Source organism: Oryctolagus cuniculus, chromosome 13 (assembly GCF_051225735.1).
Source record: "Oryctolagus cuniculus isolate XC-2025 breed Fujian yellow rabbit chromosome 13, ASM5122573v1, whole genome shotgun sequence".
NCBI classification, from domain to species: domain Eukaryota; kingdom Metazoa; phylum Chordata; class Mammalia; order Lagomorpha; family Leporidae; genus Oryctolagus; species Oryctolagus cuniculus.
Window position 1 is genome coordinate 85,901,096 of NC_142879.1, and position 11,989 is coordinate 85,913,084.

Consider the following 11,989-nt stretch of genomic DNA (forward strand, 5'->3'; position numbering starts at 1 on the left):
GCTGTGCCCTGATTGAAAAAGAACCATCCTCTTGTGCCCTGAACTCAATATGCCAGCCTCAAAACCAAAGCTCACATCAGAAAATTCATTACAAACCATGATAAATAAGGGCAATGTGAAAAAGCCAAAGAAATGCAAGAGTCCTTTGTGATATTTGGCTGGATTTAGACACAAAGAAACTGGCTGTTTCCAGATTCATCCCCCCCCTTCCACAGACTGACTTTGGAATTCTGATTGTATTCACCTCAAAATCACTCTCACACTCCATTTGGAGGGAATTAGAATCTGTCACCTCAGCAGAAGCGTTCCATGTCATTTTCCAAAACAAAGAATCTCATCTTGGTTGTGTTGCCTATGGATTTCTAATCCTGAAAGGGCAATGCGCTGTCTTTTTTTTTTTTTCTTTCATAATGGCTACTCTGTCCAAAATCTTGCTTGTATTGCATCAGAATACAAAATTTGGAAATAAGAAGGCAAAACCGACTCAGACCCAGAAAACATTTTGGAAATTCCTGCTCAAGAAACCAAAAGTTAGCTGAAACACCCAAAACAATGACAGCAAGCCAGAATTGGAGCAAGCCAACAGCTGTGCCCTGATTGAAAAAGAACCTTCGTCTTGTACCCTGAACTCCATATTGCAGCCTCAAAACCAAAGCTCACATCAGAAAATTCATTACAAACCATGATAAATAAGAAAAAGTGAAAAAAGCCAAAAAATTTCAAGAATCCACAATGATATTGGGCTTGATTTATTCACAAGGAAACCAGCTGTTCCCAGATTCATCCACCACTCCAGCTGACTGCCTGTGGAATTCTGACTGAATTAACCTGAAAATCGCAGTGAAACTCAGTTTGGAGGCAATTAATATCTGTCACCTCAGTCAAAGTGTTCCATTGTATTTTCCAAAACACAAAAACTCACCTTGGTCATGTTACCTATAGATTTCTAAGCTTCAAATGCCTATTTGCTCTGTTTTTTATTTCATAATGGCTACTCTGTCCAAACTATTCTTAGCATTGCATCAGAATACAAAATTGGGAAGGAAGAAGGCAAAACCAACTCAGACCCAGAAAACATTTGGGAAATTGCCACACAAGAAACCACAAATCAGCTGAGGCACCCAAAACAATGACAGCAAGCCAGAAGTGGAGCAAGCCAACAGCTGTACCCTGATTGAAAAAGAACCATCCTCTTGTGCCCTGAACCCAATATGCCAGCCTCAAAACCAAAGCTCACATCAGAAAATTCATAACAAAGCATGAAAAAAAGAAAAAAGAGAAAAAAGCCAAAGAAATGCAAGAATCCATAATGATATTGGGCTTCATTTAGTTGCAAGGTAACTGGCTGTTCCCAGATTCATCCACCACTAAAGCTGACTGCCTGTGGATTTCTGACTGAATTAACCTGACAATCGCAGTGAAACTCAAGAAACCAAATTTCAGCTGAGGCACCCAAAACAATGACAGCAAACCAGAATTGGAGCAAGCCAACAGCTGTGCCCTGTTTGAAAAACACCATTCCTCCGGTGCCCTGAACTCCATATTGCAGCCTCAAAACCAAAGCTCACATCAGAAAATTCATTACAAACCATGATAAATAAGGGAAATGTGAAAAAGCCAAAGAAATGCAAGCCTGTGGAATCCTAACTGAATTAACTGAATTAACCTGAAAATCGCAGTGAAACTCAGTTTGGAGGCAATTAATATCTGTCACCTCAGCCAAAGTATTGCATTTTATTTTCCAAAACACAAAAACTCACCTTGGTCATGTTACCTGTAGATTTGTAAGCTTCAAACGCTTATTTGTTGTGTTTTTTATTTCATAATGGCTACTCAGTCAAAACTCTTGTTTGTATTGCGTCAGAATACAAAATTTGGGAAGGAAGAAGGCAAAGCCAACCCAGACCCAGAACACATTTAGGAAATTGCCACACAAGAAACCACAAATCAGCTGAGGCACCCAAAAGAATGACAGCAAGCCAGAATTGTTGGAGCAAGCCAACAGCTGTACCCTGTTTGAAAAAGACCATTCCTCCAGTGCCCTGAACTCCATATTGCAGCCTCAAAACCAAAGCTCACATCAGAAAATTCATTACAAACCATGATAAATAAGGGAAATGTGAAAAAGCCAAAGAAATGCAAGACTCCTTTGTGATATTTGGCAGGATTTAGACACAAGGAAACTGGCTGTTTCCAGATTCATCCCCCCCTTCCACACACTGACTTTGGAATTCTTTTTGAATTCACCTCAAAATCGCACTCACACTCAATATGGAGAGAATTAGAATCTGTCACCTCAGCAGAAGCGTTCCATGTTGTTTTTAAAAACACAGAAAATCATCTTGGTTGTGTTGCCTATAGATTTCTAATCCTGAAAGGGCAATTTGCTGTGTTTTTTTTTTTTTCTTTCATAATGGCTACTCTGTCCAAAGTCTTGCTTGTATTGCATCAGAATACAAAATTTGGGAATAAGAAGCAAAACCGACTCAGACTCAGAAAACATTTAGGAAATTGACGCTCAAGAAACTACAAATCAGATGAGGCACCCAAAACAATGACAGCAAGCCAGAATTTGAGCACGCCAACAGCTGTGCCCTGATTGAAAAAGAACCTTCCTCTTGTGCCCTGAACTCAATATGCCAGCCTCAAAACCAAAGCTCACATCAGAAAATTCATTACAAAGTATGATAAATAAGAAAAAAGTGAAAAAAGCCAAAAAATTTCAAGAATCCATAATGATATTGGGCTTCATTTATTCGCAAGGAAACCAGCTGTTCCCGGATTCATCCACCCCTCCAGCTGACTGCCTGTGGAATTCTGACTGAATTAACCTGAAAATCACAGTGAAACTCAGTTTGGAGGCAATTAATATCTGTCACCTCAGCCAAAGTGTTCCACTGTATTTTCCAAAACACAAAAACTCACCTTGGTCATGTTACCTATAGATTTCTAAGCTTCAAATGCATATTTGCTCTGTTTTTTATTTCATAATGGCTACTCTGTCCAAACTATTCTTAGCATTGCATCAGAATACAAAATTGGGAAGGAAGAAGGCAAAACCAACTCAGACCCAGAAAACATTTAGGAAATTGCCACACAAGAAACCACAAATCAGCTGAGGCACCCAAAACAATGACAGCAAGCCAGAAGTGGAGCAAGCCAACAGCTGTGCCCTGATTGAAAAAGAACCTTCCTCTTGTGCCCTGAACTCAATATGCCAGCCTCAAAACCAAAGCTCACATCAGAAAATTCATTACAACCCATGATAAATAAGAAAAAAGAGAAAAAGCCAAAGAAATGCAAGAATCCATAATGATATTGGGCTTGATTTAGTCACAAGGAAACTGGCTGTTCCCAGATTCATCCACCCCTCCAGCTGACTGCCTGTGGAAATCTGACTGAATTAACCTGAAAATCGCAGTGAAACTCAAGAAACCAAATTTCAGCTGAGGCACCCAAAACAATGACTGCAAGCCACAAGTGGAGCAAGCCAACAGCTGTGCCCTGTTTGAAAAAGACCATTCCTCCAGTGCCCTGAACTGCATATTGCAGCCACAAAACCAAACCTAACATCATAAAATTCATTACAAAGCATGATAAATAAGGGAAATGTGAAAAAGCCAAAGAAATGCAAGAGTCCTTTTTGATATTTGGCTGGATTTAGACACAAGGAAACTGGCTGTTAGCAGATTCATCCCCCCCTTCCACAGACTGACTTTGGAATTCTGATTGAATTCACCTCAAAATCGCTCTCACACTCAATTTGGAGGGAATTAGAATCTGTCCCCTCAGCAGAAGCTTTCCATGCCATTTTCCAAAACACAGATACTCATCTTGATCGTGTTGCCTATAGATTTCTAATCCTGAAAGGGCAATTTGCTGTGTTTTTTTTTTTCTTTCATAATGGCTACTCTGTCCAAAATCTTGCTTGTATTGCATCAGAATACAAAATTTGGGAATAAGAAGGCAAAACCGACTGAGACCCAGAAATCATTTAGGAAATTGCCACTCAAGAAACCAAAAGTTAGCTGAGGCACCCAAAACAATGACAAAAGCCAGAATTGGAGTACGCCAACAGCTGTGCCGTGTTTCAAAAAGACCATTCCTCCGGTGCCCTGAACTCTATATTGCAGCCTCAAAACCAAAGCTCACATCAGAAAATTCATTACAAACCATGAAAAAAAGAAAAATGAGAAAAAAGCCCAAGAAATGCAAGAGTCCTTTGTGATATTTGGCTGGATTTAGACACAAGGAAACCAGCTGTTTCCGGATTCATCCACCCCTCCTAGCTGACTGGCTGTGGAATTCTGATTGAATTCACCTGAAAATCGCACTCACTCTCGATTTGGAGGAAATTAATATCTGCCCCTCAGTGGAAGGGTTCTATGTCATTTTCCAAAACCCAAAAACTCATCTTGGTCATGTTGCCTATGGTTTCTAATCATCAAAACCCAGTATGTTCTGTTTTTCAATTTCATAATGGATCCTCGTTCTAAACCCTTGTTTGTATTGCATCAGAATACACAATTTGAAAAGCAAAAAGGCAAAACCAACTCAGACCAACAAAACATTTAGGAAAAAGTTGCTCAAAACGAAAAATTGGCTGAGGCACCCAAAGCAATGACAGAAAGCCAGAATTGGAGAGAGCCAACAGCTGTGCCCTAATTGAAAAAGACCATTCCTCTGGTTCCCTGAACTCCTTAAGCCAGCCTCAAAACCACAACCCACATCAGAAAATTTATTACAAACCATGATAAATAAGAAAATGTGAAAAATGCAAAAAAGAAAAAGAAATGTAAGAGTCCTTTGTGATATGGCGCTTGTTTTAGTACAAGGAAACCAGCTGTTTCCGGATTCATCCACCCCTCCCAGCTGACTGACTGTGGAATTCTGATTGTATTCACCTGAAAAGAGAGAACATTTATAAGTATATTGGGACTGTGGAACCTGTCATTTACCAATCACATGTTAGACTGAATCATAGACCAAATATAGGGAAGAAATCCTATGCATGTAAACCTTGTGGGAAGTCATTCAGTATTAAATTCTGCCATACCCTCCATCACAGCACTCATATTGTGGAAAACCCTCATGTGTGTAATGATTGTGTGGAAACCACTCACCAGAAGTCAGATCTCATTAGACATCAGAGAATTCACACAGGGTTGAAATCTTACAAATGTAATGACTGTGGGAAGTTCTTTGGCCAGAAGAAACACCTCATAAATCATCAGAGAATTCACACAGGTGAGAAACCTTATGAATGCAATGACTATGGAAAATCCTTTGGCCAGAAGGCAAACCTCATAAATCATCAGAGAATTCACAGAGGGGAGAAACCTTATGAATGCAATCATTGTGGAAAAGCCTTTGCTGAGAAATCAAAGCTCACAAAGCATCAGACAATTTGTACTGGGGGAAACCTTATGATTGCAACGACTGTGGAAAAACCTTTGCTGAGAAGTCAAACCTCAGAAAGTATCAGAGCCTTCACAACATGGAGAAAGCTTATAAATGAAATGACTGTGGAAAAGCCTTTGGTTCCATCCTTGCATACCAAAGATAAATCCCACTTGGTCTGGGTGGATGATCTTTCTGATGCATTGTTGGATTCAATTGGCCAGAATTCTGTTGCAGATCTTTGCATGTATGTTCATCAGGGAAATTGGTCTATAATTACTTTCTTTGTTGCACTTTTTTCAAGTTTAGGAATGAAGGTGATGTTGGCTTCATAGAAAGAATTTGGGAGAATCGCCTCTCTCTCAATTGTTTTGAATAACTTGAGAAGAATTGCAGTTAGTGCTTTAAATGTCTGTTAGAATTCAGCAGTGAAGCCATCCAGTCCTTGGGTTTTCTTGGCGGCGAGGGTCTTTATTACTGATATCATTTCCATCCGGTTATGTGTGTGTTTAGGTTTTCTATATCTTTGTTGCTCAATTTAGGTAGGTTTTATGGATGGAAGGATGGTGGAAAGCCTCTTTGCTGTACTTCATAACTCATAAGATATCAGAGAATCCACACAAGGAATTTTCTACATGACCTTTTTGTGCAAGTTATATCTCATGAAATATTAGAGAATTCACCAAGGGGAGAAATGCATGAATGTAATACATGTGAATAAGCCTTTGTGGTGCAAATCAGACCTCATCAAACATAAAAGAATTCTCATGGGGAGCAATTTTATGAATGTAATGACTCAGAGCCTTTTACCATAATTCAGCCCTCATTGTACATCATCAAATTCATATAGGGAAAAACTCCTTTGAAAGTAAAATCCCTTTAATTAGAAGCCATACCTCATACGACAACAGGGAATTCATGTGGGAGAGAAACCTTATGGGTGTAATGAGTGTTGGAAAGCTCTGCCCAAATCTCTCCTTATATCAGAATGCACAACATATATATCTAATGAATGAAATAAATGTGAGAAAGTCATTTCACATAGGTAATGCCTCATAATCCATCATGGAATTTGAACAAGGGAGAGACCTTAACAATATAATGAATGTGGAAGAGCTTTTCTCCAAAATTCATGTAAGTATTGTGACAAAACCTTTTGCTGGAAATCACATCCTATCCAACAGAGACTCATGTAAAGGAGAAAGCTTATAAATATTATTAGTGTGAAAAGGTTGTTTGTCAGAAGTCAATGGTACATCAGAGAATTGACACAGGTGGTTTCTTAGGAGTATACTGATTGTATAAAAACATTTTCTTTGTTTCAGGCTTGTATAGATACAGAATTCACAAAAGGTGGTACTCTTTGCATGCTGTAAATACGATAAAACCTTTAGCCAGAAATTAGACATCAACAGACTTCAGAGAATTCATAAGGAACAAAAGTCTATGCAATGAATTTGGAAAATGTATTTCTGCTATAAATCAGTCTTCAATTCCCATGAATACACTCACAAATGAGAAAACATGCATGCATAGAAAAGTTTTGTACCATAAATTATCTCTAGATGGTAAACTAATAACTCACACAAAAGAATAATCATGAGTGTAATGGAATTGGGAATCGCTTTGCTATAAGGCAGATTTCCAGAAAGCTTAGCAAGATTACAGAAAAGTCTCTGAAAATGTAACATGTCTGAAAGATTTGTTGGCATCACAAACTGGAGGATAGCTCAAGTGCATGTGTTTTTGTGACCTGGCATCCAAATTGATATCTCTTTTTCTTTGATGAATTCCTTGTTTATTTATTTAACAGATATAGAGACAAAGGATTCCTGTCCATTGATTTACTACTATATGCCCACAATTGCCATGGTAAGGTCTATGGCAAAAACTGAGTGCTGGGGTCTGTGAATCTGATTCATCACTGATAACATTGAAGACATTGGTTCCTGGTTCTTATGCTGCTATGCATGGAAATGTTTCTCTAATTTCATTTTCAAATAGTTCATTGTTAATATAAAGAAATGCTTCTAATTTTTAAAATTTCATTGAAATAATTTGTGATTAATGTGTCCTAGTCATGCATTATTACAGGGTGCAGTGCAATATTTGCACACATTTATGCAGTAAAAAGTGATCAAGCTAAGCAACTACAGTTTTATTAATTTTTTAAAGATTTATTTATTTGAAAGACAGAGTTACAGAGAGAAGTAGCAGCAGAGAGAGAGAGAGGTCTTCCTCTGCTGGTTCACTCCCCAGGTGGCCGCAATGGCCGGAGCTCTGCCAATCTGATGCCAGGAACCAGGAGCTTCTTCCAGATCTCCCACTTGGGTGCAGGGACCCAAGGACTTGGGCCATCTTCTACTGCTTTCCCAGGCTGTAGCAGAGAGTTGGATCAGAAGAGGAGCAGCCAGGACTAGAACTGGTACCCACATGGGATGCTGGTGCTTCAGGCCAGGGTGTTAGCCCACTGTGCCACAATGCTGGCCCCCAAGCAACTACAGTTTCTAATTCTTCTCCATGATTTGAGACTACCAGCTCCTCTCCTTCAGTTCTTTACACAGAACCTAATATGGTTGAATGTAGTCATCTCATTATATTATGGAACACCAGAAGTTCTTTCTGCCTCTTTGATTTTTGATACCTATTATCCAATCCCCCTCTATCCCTAGCTGCTTCCCTTCTCAGCCTCTAGTAATCACAGTTCTGTGTTCAGATCCATTATTTTCTTTCACTTCCACATGTGACAAGGACCAGGTGACATTTGTGTTCCTGCTTCTGGCTTATTTCAATTAATTTAATAATATTTTGTTCTTTTTTTGTATCTAAAAGAGGTTGCCCTGTCCATTGTTTTTCACTGATGGACAGCTAGATTGGTTTCAAATCCTGGCTGCAGTGAACTGTGTTATAGTGGCTGTGTTATGGGAAAATTGCTGTATCTTTTATATGCTCTCCTCCTTTCCTTCTAATAAAATTTCCTTATTATATATAGCCAAGAGCAAGATAACTCTCACATGGTAGGTCAATTTTTATCTTATTTGAAATTTTTGTTATTTATTTGAAAGAGTTACAATAGAGGTAGAGACACAGAGAGGTCCTCCATCAGCTGGTTCACTCTACAGATGACTACAAAGGCCAGAGTTATGCCATTCTGAAACCTGGAGACAGGAGCTTCCTCTGGGTCTCCCACATGGGTGCATGGGCCCAAGGACTTGGGCCATCTTCTACTGCTATCCCAGGAGATAGCAGAGAGCTGTATTGGAAGAAGAGCAGCTGGAACTAGAACTGGCACCCAAATGGGATGCTGGCCCTTCAGGCCAGGGCTTTAACTCACTGCACAACAGCGCCGGCCCAATTTTTATCCTTTATAAGGAATGACCATACTGTTCTGCATAACATCTGTACTAACTTGTGTTTTCACCCACCATATATGACGGTTTTCTTTTCCCATGTGCTCTCTAGCATTTGTTATTTTTTATCAGTTTGGCATAAAAATGATATAGTATTGTTCACGTTTTTGTGTATTTTGAAATCAGTTAATTTGTTTATTAAATCTTTATTATTTGAAAGGTGGATTTAGAGAGAGAGGGAAAGACATAGATAGCTTTCATCTGCTGGCTCACACCCCAGAGAGTTTCAACAGTTGAGCCTGGGGCATGCTGGAGTCAGGAGCTTCATCCAAGTCTCCCACATCAGTGGCAAGGACCCAAGTCCTTCGTCCATCTTCTGCTGGTTTCCCAGGTGTTTAGCAGTGAGCTAAATTGGAAGTGGAGATTCCTAAACTCAAAGTGGAACTCACATGATATGCTGGCCTCACAGATTGCAGCTTTCCCCACTTGGCCACAATGCCAGCCCCTCTATCAATTTAATTCCTCAAAAATAGCTCAGTAATGTTGGCATCTATCTCATTTTGTTTTTTCTCTGTTATTATTCAACTTATTGATGTCTTATTTTTGTTCACATTATTCCTCTCAATTGCTCTACCTGAGGTGAGTAGGGCTGCTGTGTTGCTTAAATGAAGTGTATGCTTTAGATTACTCATTTAATGAGTGCATGTCATTCACATAGCACTTCACTGAAGTTCTACTATGTCCCAAATCCTCTTCTAGGCACAGAATTTAGACCACTTTTCTCTTAGGCCCAGATCTTGCCTTTAACATACTACTTGGAATTTAGTAGCTCATGAAATCTGCAGACTGCATAAATGAATGAATATCTTAAGGGCTGTGCTTTTGTGGAGGAACTTCATAGGAGACTGAAGGAATAAAATAAATCAAAAGTATCCACAGTATATAGAATGTATACTATTTTACAAGTCACAGAGAAGAGGAAGAAGAAGGAAAGTAGTAAGACTAGAAAGTTTGTAGCAAGACTAACAGGCGCTGGTCAAGAACTTAATAAGCACATTAGGAAAGCAGTAAGGTTTCTTTTTTTTTGAGGAAAAGTTTTTATTTCTAGTGATGAAATTGGCAACAGAACATTATGAAAGTTTAAAATTACAAAGAGAAATTGTCTATAATTAATAGATTCAAAATTTGACAATCAGTGAATATCATTATTAGTCATTACCAACAACAGTTATTGATTTGAAAGGCAGAGTGACAGGAAGAGGGAACCACTGTTTCACTCCCCAGACACTTGCAATAGCCAAAGCTTGACCAAGCCAAAACCAGGAACTGGGAATTCATTCTGGATGTCCCATTTGGGTGCAAGGACCCAAGCACTTCTGCCATCCTCCGTCTCCTCCCAGGGTGCACACTAGCAGAAACTTGCCTCAAAGCAGAGAAGCTACCACTCAAGCCAGGCATTTGTATATGGGATGTGGGTGTGTGGTGGTGATAGCAAGCCCTCATAGATAAAAAAAAAAAGACAAAGTTATTTCTATGCCAAGGAAATTACTCTGTAGTCTTTCTCTTATAAACTACGTATTGCTGAACCTAGATAATTTTTCCTTTATTTAACAATGACATGAAAATGTCAGTTGAGTTGGCTTTCCTGAAGACCTTGTTTCTTGAATATTACTTGCTAGCTGAGATAAATTCTTTTCATCTCTTTCTCGCTTCGGCAGCACATGTGCTCGCTTCGGCAGCACATATACTAAAATTGGAACGATACAGAGAAGATTAGCATGCCCCTGCGCAGTAAGGTTTCTTTACCTCCCTGTAGACTCTGCTCTCCAGAGGTGAACAGGGTCCTCTAAACCCACTTGCTGCACACACAAACACCTGAGGGTTGTATTCTCCCACAGGTGTTGGAGACTGATATGGTGCTCTGATTTATATTTACATAATGGCTAGTGACATCGGGCATATTCACATGTTTTGACCATTTACATTTCTTCTGAGAAATGTCTATTCAGATGTTTCTTCACTGTATTTTTTGGAGTTTTTCCAATTCATGTAAATGTTCTGGAAATCTGTAAACATTCAGAGTTTTAATTTTTCCTGCCATCTGTTCATTGTATCTACACTCTGATGTTTACTTTGTTGTGAAGAAGTATCTTAGTTGGATATACTCAAATGTCTCTGTTTTTATTTTTGTGACTATTGCTATTGGAATCTTACCCAAAAGCTATTGTGTGTTGACAATATTTAGAGTTCCCCTATGTTTACTTGGGTTTGGGTCTTATGATTACATTTTAATTCACTATGAGTTCACTTTCACATAGTGTAAGAGATGTTGGAGTCTCTTTTCAGGCTTCTACATATGGATAATCAAGTTCCTCTGCACCACTTGTGAAAGAGATTCTTCTTTCTCCAGTTCATTTTAGTTCCTTTGTTAAATATGAGTTGCTGGTAGAAATTTGGGTTTATTTCTATGCTACCAAGTCTTTTCCATTGAACTATGTGTCTGTTATTATATCAGTGCTAACACTTCTTCTTTTTTTTTTTTTGCAGTTTATTTATTTGAAAGGCAGAGTTACAGAGAGGTAGAGGCAGAGAGAGAGAGAGGTCTTCCATCCACTGGTTTACTCCCCAAATGGCCACAATGGCCGGAGCTCTGTTGATCTGAATCCAAGTGTCAGGAGCTTCTTCCAGGTCTCTATGCAGGTGCAGGGGCCCAAAGACTTTGGCCATTTTCTACTTTTTTCTCAGGCTATACCAGAGAGGGGTATAAGAAGTGGAGCAGCTGGGAAACATACTGGCACCCATATGAGATGCCGGCACTGCAGACAGTGACTTTACCTGCTTTGTCATAGTGCTGACCCCTGTAATATGTCTTAAAATATGGTGTGATGTCTCCAGCTTTTTTTTTTGCTTTATAATATTGCTTTAGATGTTAAGCATCTCTCATGTTTCTATGTGAATTTTAGCATCATTTTTTCTAGCTCTGAGAACATCGTTGGTATGTTGATTGGGATTGCATTGAATTTGCAAATTGCTTTTGGTAGTATGGATATTTTGGTATTATTCTTCCCATTCACAAACATAAGTTTTCTGTGAGACTGTCAAAAAGCCTTGACAAAAATTGGACTTTATTACACAAAAATTCATCACTTTTTGGGATCATTTAAATCCATAATTTTGCACTAATATTTGATAAATCATTAAAGACTTTGAGCATTTTAGTAGGAGAAATTAAAATATTT

General features: G+C 38.9%; 1 pseudogene; it reads left to right on the plus strand.

The window, feature by feature from the left end:
* The first annotated feature begins 10,473 nt into the window (after positions 1 to 10,473).
* On the plus strand, positions 10,474 to 10,541 carry LOC138845100 (U6 spliceosomal RNA; annotated as a pseudogene).
* The last annotated feature ends 1,448 nt before the right edge of the window (positions 10,542 to 11,989 follow it).